General features: G+C 43.4%; 1 protein-coding gene across 1 annotated transcript in view; it reads left to right on the top strand.

The window, feature by feature from the left end:
- Positions 1-7,780: 7,780 nt before the first annotated feature.
- The window catches only part of SLC37A1 (solute carrier family 37 member 1), a 62,958-nt gene continuing 55,042 nt past the window's right edge, over positions 7,781-15,696 (top strand). Inside the window, exon 1 of the mRNA XM_074983412.1 lies at positions 7,781-7,857. The gene's annotated coding sequence lies outside the window, so the exon portion shown is untranslated. The remainder of the gene's footprint in view (positions 7,858-15,696) is intronic.

The raw sequence follows: 15,696 nt of genomic DNA, 5'->3' as shown, positions 1-15,696 counted from the left end.
TACCTGTTGTAAATCCCCAATTCAAAAAAAGCAACCCATTCAGTAAAGCCCTCCTAAAAACACGCATAACTCCAATTGACTTCTAGTTACATACTTTAGTACTTTGCTGAATCAGGGCCTTAAGAAGTTAATAGTTAACCTTAGTTGTGTACAAATCAAACTGACTTTTTGACCCAGGAAACTGGATTACTTTTTCAGGCTGTGATGTCAGCAGAGATGTAGTCAAGGATATGTCAACACACAGAGCGTAATTATTGTTTAATTCTGAAGAAAAGTACACACCTTTTTTAGTTTTTAGCAACCTAAATGTTGCTACAGAATTGGCAAGAAAGGAAATGGCCTGAGTTATCTATCTAGCAACATGTCACAGTCCTCACATGTACTTCCTTCTATAAAGATAACCTCAGCAGAACCTACTCATTTTGCACAGTGCTATGGATTATGTAGGCTCCTCGCTTTTTAAAAACAATAGTATTAAAAAAATTTTGTACTCCTGGCCATATCACTGTCTGTATCTCAGGCTATAGGCTGGCCTTCTGACTCTCCCTGTCATTGTTCTCCTCCGTAACTAACTGGCGGGCACAGATTCTTGTCATTCCTTGTATGTGTTCTTGCTTATTTGGCGGCTTTTGGCACATTTAGCTGCTGGCAACCCCTTGGTGGTACAGGAGTAAGGGCAGCTGTGCTAAATGTGGCAGTGGTCTGTGGTGTTGTTAGGGAGAGTAACAAACTGGAGGAGATTTTTATTTTTTCTTAACAAAAACAGCACTTGCCGCTTTAAGAGGATAAATTGTTTTTATTTGTTTATTTTAAGGAGCTGTTTGTATTCAGGGATTGGATATTATCCAATCAAGCTTATGTGCTTTAAGATCATAGGCATGGGATAATATAACCAGGTTGAAACAGACTTAAAAGTGACAAGAAGATGTGCATGTAGTGATAAGAATAGAATGTATGTTGTATAGTTTTGCATATAAACAACTGCTACTTTAGGGTGTCTGACCTTTTTGCTGCAAAGAGTGTAAATCTTTATTTTTCATGTCAGTCAGAATACACATTGCCTGAGTGTTTTGTTGTGTTGGCAGGAAAAGGCAATGGCATGATTCATGCAAATTGTGTTTACTAAGAGGGTATCAACTTTCTATTTTTCCTCTTTGTTAAATGGTTCACATAATAGAAGTAAAAAGAAAAAAAATCATCATCCTGATAAAGAAGCAGCCCAGACTGATGGCTCAGTTGTGGAGATCAAGCAACTTGACTCAGTCCCTGCTTCCCCACCTCTTACAGAGTGGGCAGAGGTTTGGCTCCATCGCTGCTGCACGGCTGTGGAAGGTGATGTAGTCATCTCAGGCGTCAGCTGAGGCAGATCATTCCTCCTCTGGAATAATGAGGGGCCAAGAGTCCATATTGTGTTTAGGTAGCTATGTGCTGCCACGTTCAGTGATTTGGTCACAATATTAGTTGTATAATATATCATCCTGCAAGTTGTGGCGGAACTAAAACTTTAAGATCCAGAGTTGAAGTGTTTGTTTTTCTGCAATTGATCCAAAGTTGCTGGATTACCTTTGAAGCACAGATGCTCTACTTTGGGGGTAAGATTGGTCATTATCAAGGGCAATGCTTTAGTTTCCAAGGCAGGGATCTGGGTTTTTCCCCCCCACATCTTGAATAGGTGTGAATGCCAGTTTATCTGCCAGAAAAAGGAAGAGAAGTGCTGCCTTTAAAGTGGAAAAGCAGATTTAGTATTTGTTTGGGTCTGTAGTGGAATATTGTGGGCCTAGTCACATAAAATAGCTCTCCAATACTTTGTTATGGAGCTATTCCTTTAGTTATAACACAAAACATTGTCTGGAAATTGAATTCAAAAATCTTTTTGAAGGCATGTGTATATAATGTGTATATACTCATGCCTCCACCTGAGATGTGGGAAAAATCCAAGTCATGGATGATGGCCTGAAGAAAGCTCTAGGTCCCACTGTCAACAAGGCTGCCCCTCTCAAATCCCACAGCGATGAAATCATTACAGATAAAACAAATAGTTCTCTCATTGCGTTGAACATTATTCAGAGCTATATGCCCAAGAATGAAACATCACCAGGGAATGGCTGGATTAAATACCAACTCTACAGCACATGCCAGAGCTAGATATGGAAGAGCTGTAGAATACAAGGCAAGGCCATTGGTTTGTTCTGAAGTGTCAAGGCTCTTGGAAAAGATGGCATCTGGACAGGGCTATCCTTAGGGGAGCGTGGGGCCTGGGACAACTCCCCTTGCTTCAGGCCCTGCCTTGCCCTTCCTTTTTCCACCCCTGCTCCTCCCTTGTCTTGCCCCCCACTGCACACCTCCCCTCAAGCTCTAATCCAACTCCTTCTTTCCTCCCATACTCTGCCCCCTCCCCATGCCCATTGCACCCCTTTCCACAAATTCCTTCCCCTGAGTGATGTGACCCAGGTGATTAGCAGGGGGGCCTGGTGCTGGCAATAGCAGGGGCCTGGTGCTGACAGTAGGGGATGGTTCTGCATCCATACTTACCGTGGATACAGGAAGCAGGACAGCCCAGCCCCAGTCCAGTCACTCCACTTCCCTGACTCCCAGCCACACGGCTTAGAATTGTTTGGGATGCTACCTCACAAGCCCCAATGAAGATCTACTATGAGCAGATATAGATCATCTTCCAAGTGCCTTTCAGCTTTTGTGGGCACACTTAACAACAAGAAAATGATTCTGTTGGGACGGGGGTTCTACAAGACCCTTCAATTACCTCAAATGCAAACCAGCTAGAAGTAGCCCAAAAGTTCAGCTATTAGGTTCTACAGTGACCATCAAGCTCTCACTGTAGAAAGAACTAAATATTTGCGTTGAAAAGACTGCCATCATCTTTGGCAGACTAACTGAAAGAGCATGGAACAATGTAAAGCTTGCCATCAAGACCAAAAGGCTAGTGGACCAAGCTTGTCTCCTCAGCACTCTCGGGTAAGACGGGGAAACACGGACAACTTACACTCATCAGGAGAACAGTTTTCAACTTCGTTGTTAACCCCATATACTCAACACCAAATGGTAAGCTAAAAATCACAAATGCAGAGGTTCTTCAAAGGGCAAATTTGCCATTTCTGACTGCACTGCTCACGTGATGATGACTGCGTTGGCTGGGCCGTTTTAGTGTGTTGGAAGATGGATGCATATGCAAAAACGTACTATGTGGGGAGATGTCAGAGAGAACAGCAGGACATCCTGAGCTTCCCTATAGACACACATACAAGCAAGATCTGAAGGAATTTGGAATTGATCCTGACTGATGGGAAATCTTGGCAAGTAAGAATAACAAGTGGTGCGATTGTCTCCAATTAGGGTGCCAAAGTCCATGAGGGGAGCTGGCCTCGACAGCTTTAAGAGAAAAGGGCCTCTAGCAAGCAAGCAGTTCCTAACCCAGATGCATACATTTTCAATATCTGCGAAAGATCATGTAAATCTCCTATTGGGCTATTCAGTCTCATGAGACATTTCAAACCATTTACATCATAGGTTGCAATTCCCAACATCTCTTACACACAAAAGGATGCCAACACCACGGTTCATAACTATTGTCAAATGGTACACAAAGGAAGCTGCAAGATGGTTACCCAAGGTCACAGCTATCTAGTGTAATTTTACTAATCTTCAATGTAATGCTATGAACCTGTTTCTGCAAAACACACATTTAACTTTACTAGTTTGAATACTCTCATTGAAATGAATGGGCCTACCCAGGGTAGTAAAGTTTAGCATTTATGATCACAGGATCAGGCATAAATAAAATCATAGTAGGGGCTAATGAGTTCTTTTAAACTCTAGAAGCTTGGACAAGCAGTAAGAGGGAGAAAATGAAGCATAACTTTTCAGTGAGAGTTGTGAGACATGTTGTAAGCAGACTGCTGGAGCCAGGAGTATTACATTATATACCAAATAGAAACTGTCTGTGTGCTGCCGAGCTGCTTCTTGGGAACTGTTAATGATATTGAGTATTGAATAAAATAAACAAATTCTTAAAACTGGAACTGAAGTAAGGGTTTGTATAAATTGGAGAAGAGGGAAGGGGATTAGATAAAGTCCATCTTCCGCCAAATGCAGGACCTAATTTCTTGGCAAAGACTCTGATCCTGAAAAGTCTCATCTGTGTTCTTGGCGGATGATGACCAATGTTACCCTCTCCCCCACTGTAATCACAGGTCTAGCAGTATTTAACATTTTTTATTTTAAGCTCTAGGAATCAAATATTTACATGAGCACTTCAGCTTACATTTTTAAAAGTAAATTTCTAGACTTCATGGTTACTGAGAAAAGCTTAAAAATGTGAAGCAGGTGCACTATACAGACTCAGAAACCAGAAGACAAATAAAAAGGACCTAATGTTCATTTTTAAATCATCGTTTTAAGTCAGTTTCATGAATCTGACTCATAATTTTTGAACATTTGTGACTGGAAGTACTAGGTCTGTTGCCCTACTGAATTCAGTTGGATTCCTCTGACAGCACAAAGCTGAGCACCTGCATAAGTTTTGAGGGATCAGGGATAATGACTGTACTACATATTAAACCAATTAAACCAACCAACATTTGATAGGTAGGCACTGTTATAGTAAAATTAATTTTGTATTTTCAAAATAATCTCAAACAAATGCAAAAGCATAACTTAAAAATATTCTGACTGTACAAATCTGAAGTGTCAGGTTAAAACTCATTTTAAAAGGGTGTTACTAATAGCACCTCATTTTGATTAAAACAAAAGTCTAAAAATATAACTAAGGTTCATGCAGCCACCACCCAGGTGGGACTCATTTCAAGAGCAGAGCCCTACTTTCCATCATTTTATAGGGTTACCATATTAAAAAAAAAGGACACCCCTGAGAGGGTATGTATCTGTATCAGTATCTACCAAGTCATGTTGTAATAATGTGTTATATAGTATATATAGTACATTTATACAACGTAAATTGGTAGATACTGATACAGATACCATCCCTCTCAGGGGTGTCCTCTTTTTTGAAAGGTCAAATATGATAACCTTATATTTTATACTCTTTGCCTTTCTCTTGGCTTGTCCAATGAGAGTACACCGATCAGTTTCTCTTTTGTTTCTAGGCCGTTTTGTTTCTAGTCAGGTTCAGGTTCTAGGCAAGTAGCATAATGTTGCTGCTATGTATCAAACAAGATGGTGGGGGAAAGATTTTCTTTTCCATCAAATTTGTGGGGTTGCCTCTATGGGCTTGTCTACACTTGCCATGCATGAAAAGTTGACATGAGGGCTTTTTCTTCAAAATAATAATAATCAGTGGCTATGTCTACCCTACAGCGATCTGTCGACAGAAGTTTCTGTTGGAAGATATCTTCCGACAAAACTTCTTTTGACAGATCACATCCACACACAAAAGCAGGGCGAAAGAGCAATCTGCTCTGTTGACAGAGAGTGGCCAGACTGCCTGGCTAATCTCTTAACAAAACAGCCAACCAGAAGCACAGCAAACAGGGCTGGCTGGTGAACCAGAAGCTCTGTCTGTCGATAGAGGACCCTTCAGAGCATCCACACACCTTTTTTGTCAACAGAAACTGTTGACAAAGGCATTATTCCTCATTGGAGAGAGGCAGAATGCTGTTGGCAGAAGTCCTGAGATTTGTCGACAGATTGCTGACAAAAGGAATTTTGTGTGTAGACACTCCATCTGTGTCTACGCTGGAGAGTTTTGTCAACAGAACTCAGGGAGCATCTACACTCATACAGACTTCTGTGGACAGAGTCTTGCCAGAACTCTGCTTTTGCCTCAACAGAGCTATCCCTGAAAAATTTGAGGCATAACTCTCTGTTGACAGAGTACTATCCACACAACTGCAATGTAGACACTTCTTTCAACAGAGAGGGATTCCAGTTGCAGGGCAGCCCTGTTTGCAGAGCTGCCATCCCACTTTCTGTCACCACAGGGCAGTGCGGCCTGGCAGTTCTCTGTTGATGGAGCAAGTTGTGTGTAGATGCAATCTGTTGATGGTGGTTCTGTTGAGATTTCTCTGTAGACTGTAATTTCTGTCGACAGTTGCTTCTAATGTAGACATAGCCAGAGAGTTCACGCAGCTTTTTTGTCTACAGTCTTTTCAAAAGCAGCGTTATGCCTCAGAGCTTTGAAAGTGCTGTGTTTTGTCCCGCTGCTGTCCACAAAATGAACATAAGAACATAAGAATGGCCATACTGGGTCAGACCAAAGGTCCATCCAGCCCGCATCCCATCTGCCGACGGTGGCCAATGCCAGGTGCCCCAGAGAAGGAGAACAGAAGACAATGATCAAGTGATTTATCTCCTGCCATCCATCTCCTGCCCTTGTTATGAAGGCTAGGGCACCATACTTTATCCCTGGCTAATAGCCATTTATGGACCTAACCTGCAAAAATTTATCAAGCTCTTTTTTAAACCCTAATAGAGTCCTGGCCTTCACAGCCTCCTCGGGCAAGGAGTTCCACAGGTTGACTGTGCGCTGTGTGAAGAAAAATTTCCTTTTATTAGTTTTGAACCTACTACCCATCAATTTCATTTGGTGTCCCTAGTTCTTGTATTATGGGAAAAGGTAAATAATTTTTCTATATTCACTTTCTCCACACCATTCATGATTTTATATACCTCTATCATATCGCCCCTCAATCGCCTCTTTTCCAAACTGAAAAGTCCCAGTCTCTCTAGCCTCTCCCCATATAGGACCCTTTCCAAGCCCCTAATCATCTTAGTCGCCCTTTTCTGAACCTTTTCTAATGCCAATATATCTTTTTTGAGGTGAGGAGACCACATCTGCACGCAGTACTCAAGATGTGGGCGTACCATAGTTTTATATAGGGGAAGTATGATATCTTTTGTCTTATTATCGATCCCTTTTTTAATAATTCCTAACATCCTATTTGCCTTACTAACTGCCGCTGCACACTGCGTGGATGTCTTCAGAGAACTATCCACTATAACTCCAAAATGCCTTTTGTGTGCACACACACCACAAGTTTTGTCATCTGATGAAGCGGGTCTTTGCCCAAGAAAGCTTACACACCAAAATATTTGTTAGTCTATAAGGTGCCACAGGACTTCCTGTTGTTATAGGAGATACAGAGTAACACGGCTACCTGTCTAATACTCGCTAGTGTAACCCTAGCCATGCAATGTAGACACAGCCTAGGCATTTCAGCTGGGACTGTGTGCTTTTCAAACCTGAACTTTGTGTCAAAAGTAAGGACCTGCCAGTTGTGCCTCTTACCCAGCAAGCACTTGTAACAATCGACACTAAGTGGTGAGGGCACGTTTGGGAAGTCTTAACATTTTGCAGCTGCGGAAGTGGGTCTGCTCGTTACAGAATCACAGAATCCTAGGGCTGGAAGGGACCTCAGGAAGTCACCTAGTCCAGCCCCCTGCTTCAAGCAGGATCAACCCCTACTAAGTCATCCCAGCCAGGACCTTGTCCAGACGGGACTTAAAAACCTCAAGGGATGGAGAATCCACCACCTCTCGTTGCCTAATACATACAATTGCTAGTTTTAAGGTGCTAGGGGACTGCTTGTGTTTTGCACGTGGGGCTGTATCAAGGGGCCAAGTCAACTGTACCACCGCCGGGAGCGCATTGTGTAGCGTCCCCCTGCCTGCGCGGTGTGCGGCGCTGCTGAGCCAGGGGGCGCGCCCGTGTAAACAGGTTCTCCTCGCGCCCGCTCTGGGCTGGGACCGGCTGAGCATGAATGAAAGGAAGCCACGCCCGAGAGCTAAACCAGGAAGTGTGCAAGCAGCGAGGGCAGCCCGGTCAAGGCACCAGGCAGCGCAGCGAAAGAGCCTCAGCCGATCTCTTCCCGGCGCGGCTGTCTGGTGAGCTCTGGGGCTGTGCCTCGGCTGGGGACAATGGGAGGGCACGGCCTGGCGCGGGGGGATGGGGCTGTGGGGCTAGCTGAGGGGGCGTGCTGGTCATTAGAGAAATGCACCTGCCGCCACCTAGGCAGGAGCGGCGCGGGCCGAGGGAGGCGGAGTTACCGCTTGGGGCTCGATTTCCCAACCCGAGAGGAGTCCTTTTTCCTGCCGACCCTCCTTTGCCTGCATCTCCGGGTCTCTCCCCTCCCCGCCGCACGCCGGATTAACTCTCCCCCTGCTGCACCCCAGGACGCCCTTTGGCGATAGGCAGCTGGCGCGGAAGCGGCTGGGCACAAGGCGAAACCGGTCCTGCGCACGCCTGGCCGAGGAGTCCCCCGGCTTCCCTGCGCCGGTTGGCGCTGCTGCGTTGTGGGCTAAGGGGGTGAAGCTGTAGCGAGGAAATAGAACGTCTTCCATCAGCTGTCGTCCTCGTTCCACTCCCCACCCCCCAACCGGGTGAGGCTGAGGGTAAATCAGCTTCCCTACTTCCTCCTCCCAAGCTGGTAGTCAGTGTTTGGAATGGGACCGCAGGTAGTGACTTGTTTAGAAAGCCCTTCTGTTATTTCCCCCCCCCTCATATGGGTTGAATGAGTTGTAAGAACCGACTAGCTGCAGGTGCCAAACAGGAAGTTTCCTCAGAGACCTTAATGATCAGGTAATCATAGTACAGGTTGAACCTCTCCAATCCAGCACCCTCAGAACCTGACAGGTGCCAGACAATAGAATTTGCTGGACAGCGGAAGGGCAATATTGTCTAGCCAGCAGTGTCCAGCCTTTTTTTCCATTAGGGCCACATGGCAATTTTTACATGTTCTGGGGGACAAACACAAAATAGCCCCAAACCTGCCCCCCCATCCTCAGGCTTAACCCCCTCAGAGCCTCAAACTGGCTCTCCCCCACTTCCAGACTTAAACACTTCACAGCCCCAAACCACTGTCCCCAGGCTTAAACCCTTCACAGCCCTAAACTGCTGCCTCCCTGCTCCCAGCCTTAAACCCCTCACAGCCCCAATCCACTGCCTCCCCACCCCCAGGTTTAGCCCCTTGCAGCCCCAAACCCAGGATTAATTTTCTTTACATGGGAGCTCTGGGTGCTGCTGTCCTCTGCTGCTCCTTCACTGGGCAGCTATCTCCTGCTAAGTGCAGTTCCCCCTAGCCCTCCTACTCCCTCCCCTACTCGCAGTGCGTTTGGCTCTCTGCACTACCATGCTGAAATAATTGGACTCAGTTTAATTGGTTTAATGGCTGGATCTCTCCTGCTGACCATTTAAACCAATTACATTGATTTCTACTCTTTCACTGTAGCAGTGCAGGGAGCCAGAGCTGGAGTGAGCAGCAGGAACTGCATATGGCTCCTTAAAGAGCCACATGTGGCTTGGAGCCCCACCCCAGCCAGCTTTCAAAATGGTGCCGCTTTTGGTTTTGCGGACTGGGTGAAGAGGGTCCACAGACTGGATTCTGACCCATGGGTCACGTGCTGGATCCTTGGTCTAGCAGCATTGCCAACACTTCCACAACTTCTTGGGCTCTTAGAAGACATTTAGGGGTAAATTATGGCTAAATAACAAGCACAGAACACTGAGAGCCAGGACTGGTGGCTGTAAACAAACTTTATGGGACCATGGGAAACTTGGCCACAGCCCATGATAAGTGGTTGTCCTGCCAACTAAAATCATACCAGATTATGGATATTGCCAGATGAGAGAATGCGGGATTAGGGAGGCTCAAATTGTACGAGGTGAACTTTAGGCACCAGTTGTAGAGCAGATTATTTTGCAAGAAACCTGCATTTGTCTTGAAGATAATAATTATGTGTATATAATTTAAGGCACAGTGTTTTTCAGAAGCAACTTTAAAGTGATGATGAAACCCAGCAGATAAGCTTTGCTCCAGATGATGTTGGATCATGGTGAAACAGATCTGCACTGTGTAATCAAACTTTTTCAGGATGTAGGTTTTCATAAAGATCAGGAAGTTCCACAACCTATTAAAACAGAGCCTTTCATGGTGACAAGTGTCAGAGGAGTAGCTATGTTAGTTTGTATCCCCAAAAACACAGGAAGTCCTGTGGTACCTTATAGACAGATTTATTGAAGCGTAAGCTTCTGTGGGCAAAGATCCAGAGATAAAAATGGGCTTCCTTTTGATTGGTATTCCCTTCTCTTCATGTGCCTATATATTTATTCCTGCCTCTGGAATTTCCACTACATTCATCTGATGAAGCGGGTCTTTACCCACAAAAGCTTATGCTCCAATATATCTGTTAGTCTATAAGGTGCCACAGGAATTCTCACTGTTTTTATTAAAGCAGAGAAACTTGGATTCTCTCTTTCCTCTGTTATCACAAATGCTCTGGGAGCAATCATTATGCAGCCAATAATGATGATTCCTATTTAAGTACAATAAGTTCTTGATTCAGCATATCAACTCTTAGAGACACTGGGCAGTTGTCACCAGCACAACATTTAAGCTTCACTGATCATACCAGACCAACACAAGCCGTGTTGCATATTCCTGAACCTTTTGGTTGGGAGTTCTGCTTTTTGTGTGTTTTGAAATCCCGTCTGAGTTATGACAAAGCGTGAGGCATATGGGCTTATTAAGAGAGTTTATAAGCCAGTGAAAACAGTGATTTAGGGTTATGTTTTGAACTTTATCTTGACTGCAGGATCTTTCTACCAGGATCTTGGGCCAAGCATGCAGAGATAAATAGGCATTTTATACTTACTTACTTGCCTTCTCATAGTGTAGATGGGAGTGGGCAGAGTTTCCTCTCTCATCCCACAGTTCAGCACAGCTTAGGCCAGAGCTGAGGGTTATTGCAATTTGCTGCTGGTATAGGCCATTAGCAAATTTACTATACCTTCATGGAGGAAGCAGAGATGAAGGCCTATAATACAGTCATTGAATACTAGAACTATCAGAGACTGTAACAGATAGAGTCCAGTTTCCTGAACTCATGGCAGGACCAAGTACCATCTAGATAAGGCGTTGGCAACCATAATAGCAAGAAGAGCCTTTTATTCTTTTTTTCCCCCCAAATTGGGTACAAACTCAATAATTCAAGAGCTGCAATGCATGTGAATATGAGACAGTCCTTGATAAATAACATCAGACCATGCTTCTGTAACCTCTAGTTTAAGAACAGGGCACACAATGATTTTTAATACAATATGTGTTTGCTACAGGGCATTCACAAGCTTTTTACATCTTCTGGTTCCTCACACTTTACATGTGTGTATTTGTACTATAGTAAACCCTCGAGATACGCACAACCTTGTTGCGCGTCTTGGGTTAACATGACTGCTGCCCTTGACAGGAGCAGCAAAATGCTCCTGTTAGGGGCAGCAGCTGCGAGTGAGGCTGCCCTTCCTGACAGCAGTGGGGAAATCGCTCCTGTCAGGGGCAGCAGCCTGACTCTTGCATCCCAACAGGAGTGGTTTCCTGGTTCCCCGAGTGGCAGGGACCTGGGAGCCAGGTGGATCCTTGGCTTCTGTCTCCCCTCTGCTTGCAGAGCCAGGAAACTGACCAGGGCAACAGCGTTGGATAGTGTCCTGGCTCCAAGGAGTGGAGGGGAGGTGGAAGCCAGGCTGTCTCTGTTCCCATCTCCCCTCCACTGGCTGGAGCCAGAAAACTGGTGGACTGGTCAGTTTCCTGGCTCCTGCAAACACAGGGTAGCCTGGAAACAGGCATTAGCCTGCTTCCTGTCTCCCTTCAACTTGGTCAAAAATATGAGTTAGTGAGGGTTGAAAGAATGCAACCCCCGCATAACTTGAGGATTTACTCTATCTTCCTGACTTTCATTCCCTAACCCACTCTAATGATGCCAATTTTACTTCACATTTAATTTCAGTTTTCTTTCTTAAAATGTGTGTTGCCCTTCACAGCAGAAATGCCACAAGCTTTCTTTGCCTTTTCAAAATCAAGACTTCATAAGTAACACAATCAAAACACTGATACATGATCATATCCCACAATGCACTATACATAGTAAAGGGGGAGTTATCCAATGTTTTGAGATCATATATCCTTTGCAGTTGAGATATGAGTTGTTCACTGTTGGGCTTTTTAGACGTTCACCATTTATCAAAAATAATCAGGAAAATGTTGTTTGTTTTTATTTTGCAATTATAGTGTCAGAAGCCACAAAGAAGTCCTTAAAGAGCTGCACGTTGCACACCCCTGATCTACATCATCCCTAGCAGATGTTTGTCTAACCTGCTCTTAAATATCTCCAACAATGGAGATTCCACAACCTCCCTAGGCAATTTACCCCAGTGCTTAATCAGCCTGACAGGAAGTTTTTCCTAATGTCCAACTTAAGCTTCCCTTGCTGCAATTTAAGTCCATTGCTTCTTGTCCTATCCTCAGAAGTTAAGGAGAATATTTTTGTCCCTTCTCCTTGTAACAACCTTTTAGGTTCTTGAAAGCTGTTATCACGTCCTCTCTGTCTTCTTTTTTCCAAACTAAAAAACCTAATTCTTTAAAATGTCATGTTTTCTAAACCATTAACTATTTTTGCTGCTCTTCTCTAGACCTTCTCCAGTATCTCCACATCTATCTTGAAATGTGGTGCCCAGAACTGGACACAATATTCCAGTCAAGGGCTAATCAGCACAGAGCAAAGCGGAAGAATTACTTCTCCTCTCTTCCTAATGACACTCCTGTTAATACATCCCAGAATAATGTTTGGGGTTTTTTTGCAACATTGTCACACTGTTGACTCATATTTAGCTTGTGGTCTACTATGACCCCTAAATCCCTTTCTGCAGTACTCCTTCCTAGACTGTCACTTCCAATTTTTGTATGTATGATACTGACTGTGCCTTTCTAGATGAAGTACTTTGCAATTGTCCTTCATCCTGTTTACCTCACATAATTTCCCCAGTTTGTCCAGGTAACTTTTAATTATAACTCTATCCTCCAAAGCACTTGCAGCCCCTCCCAGCTTGGTAACATACACAAGCTTATAAGTGTACTCTATCATTATCGAAATCGTTAATGGAGATATCAGACAGCATCCTCCCAATACTTATCCCTGAGGAACCTCAGTTATTCTGTTCTTCCAGCATGACTGAACCATGTGTAACTACCTTCTGAGGATGGTTATTCAATCAGTTATGCACCCACCTGATAGTAGTCCCATCTATCATGTTTCTCCCTAATTTGTTGATAAGAAGGTCCTGTGAGACTTTATCAAATGCTTTACTAAATCTAGGTGTAAGAAGTCTGCCCCTTCCCTTTTATCTGCAAGGCTTTTTTATCATTTAAAAGAAAACAGTCAGGTTGGTTTGACACAATTTGTATTTTACAAACCCATGCTGGCTGTAATTTATCACCATATTATCTTTCAGATGTTTGGAAATAGATTCCTTAATTACTCATTCCATTATCTTCCCTGGCACAGAAGTTAAGCTGACTGGCCTGTTAATTTCCAGGGTAGTTCTTATTTATCTGTTTATAGATGAGCACTGTATTTACTCTTTGCCAGTCTTCTGGAATCTCTGCAGGCTTCCAAGACTTTTCAAAGATGATAGATAATGGCTCAGATACCTCCTCAATCAGCTCCTTGAGTACTCTAGGATGCATTTCATCAGGCTCTGGTAACTTGAAGATATCCAATTATCCTAATTAATTTTGAACTTGTTCTTTTCCTATGTAAACTTCTGAATCTACCTCCTTTTTCTCCTGCATTCACTTTTGTAGGCATCTAGTCACTTGTAATCCTTAGTGAAAACTGAAACAAAAGCCTTTAAGCGTCTCTACCATTTCAACATTTTACGTAATTGTTTTTCCCTCTCCATTGCTCTGTGAGCCTACCCTGTCCTTGGCCTCCTCTTTTTTTCTAATATGTTTATAGAATGTTTTCTTGTTACTCTTGTCTCTAGCTAGACTGAGCTCATTGTGCATTTTTGCCTTTCTAATTTTGCCCATACATACTTGTGGTATTTGTTCATATTCATCCTTTGTAATTTGACCTAATTTCAGGTTTTCATAGGACTCTGTTTTGATTTTTAGATTATTCAGGATCTCCTGGTTAGGGTGTGTGCTCTTGTACCCTTAATAATGTCCCTCTAAAAACCTGCCAACTGCCTTCAATTGTTTTTCCTCTTAGTCTTGCTTCCCATGGGACATTGCTTACCAACAACGTGAGTCTGCTAAAATCTACCTTCTTGATATCCACTCTCTCTAGTTTGCTCTTCTCTCTTCTCCCATTTCTTGGAATCATGAACTCTATGATTTCATGATCACTTTCACTCAGGCTGCCTTCTGCTTTCAAATTGTCAGCCAGTTCCTCCCTATTTGTTAAAATCAAATGTAGAACAGCCCTTCCCCAGTAGCTCTCTCCATATTTGGAAATAAAAAATGCCTCTGGGGATGGTGGACTATATGCACAACCCTAGCTGAAGTACAGTCTAGCCCTTAGATTGCAAATGCCATTTCAGAGATAACTACAGCATACCTTCCACTGCACTACAATCAAATGAGGAGATGGTAAGATATTCACTGATCAAGAGCTGGATTTAGGGGCAAGCGATTCAGGTGACAGCCTGAGGTGCTAGGCTCATGGATTTACACATCCTAGCATGAAAATTTATCATCTTGTACGCAGAGGGTTAAATCATGCATGCAAATCATGCATCATAAGCTTCATATAGGTGACAAATGCAATAAAAAATAAGGTATTAAAAAGTTTAACGAATAGATCAACAGGCACCAAAAAGGTTCCTTGCCTGGAGTGCTGTTTGGTCGAGGGCCAGCCTTGCATTATCTACGATGCTTGAGATGCCCCTGTCCTATTATTCAACTGATTCTTTTAGGTTAGAAAATCAGGTTCTTAGAGTTACTGAAAACACTAAGACTAGGAAAATAATTATTTTTGCCCTGATTTTGTGTGTTTTTAATAAAAAAAAAAAAAAAGTCAGTAAATTACCTATTATACTTGCCGATGCCTTTGTAACAGACTACTGTCCCTTCCAGAAATTGTCTTGATATTAATGTTAACGATCCCATTCTGCCATGAATGCGTATGACTGTTGTTGCTCTGGCTATGTCTTTGTCACACTTGTCAGAGACTCTCGTTTTCATTTCCTTTAATCACTTTAGCTGTCTGGTGAACTTGTGGGTGGATGGATGTGATGTGGTGAAAAACAGTTGAATTTTTTTCTTTTTTTTTTTTTAACTAAGGCTGAGATCTGCTCCCTCTGCATAAAGAGAAGTTTTGTGGGCGATGGATAAGAAGATAGAATCAATCCTCACAAACTAGCATCAGGGTGCTGTGCAGAACCTTTTCAAGCACCCATTATTTCAGCCTCCCTTCAACAGCTGTATAAAGCGCAAGGTTCTGTTAGAGGGCTGTTGTGGCCTTCATACTAACCTGTGTTGGACTAGCAAGGAAATATATACAGAATTCTGGTCTGGCTATGGTCTGAAGAAGTGGATCTGTCCCACAAAAGCTCACCTAATAAACCATTTTGTTAGTCTTTAAAGTGCTACTTGACTGCTTTTTGTTTTGATAGTGCATAGACTAGCACGGCTTCCTCTCTGTTAATATACAGAAGATGTGCAGGCATTCGTGTTCCTGTTTCAGCAGCAGAATCTCATGTACGGGGTGTATGTTATGTGAGCAGGCCTTGAGGGAGCCATCCATACCATACGTGAGTTTCACTCAAGAAGAAAGGAAAAGTTAAACCAGGTTCAGCGTGAGTCACTAAGGAAGCAAATGTAGGAACCACAAAAACATAGCCACACAATGGAGCAGACCAGGGCATTTGTGGTGACAGGTGCAATTATTCCAGGT

Source organism: Carettochelys insculpta, chromosome 1 (assembly GCF_033958435.1).
Source record: "Carettochelys insculpta isolate YL-2023 chromosome 1, ASM3395843v1, whole genome shotgun sequence".
In the NCBI taxonomy this organism is placed as follows: Eukaryota; Metazoa; Chordata; order Testudines; family Carettochelyidae; genus Carettochelys; species Carettochelys insculpta.
This window is presented reverse-complemented; position numbering and strand designations above follow the sequence as displayed.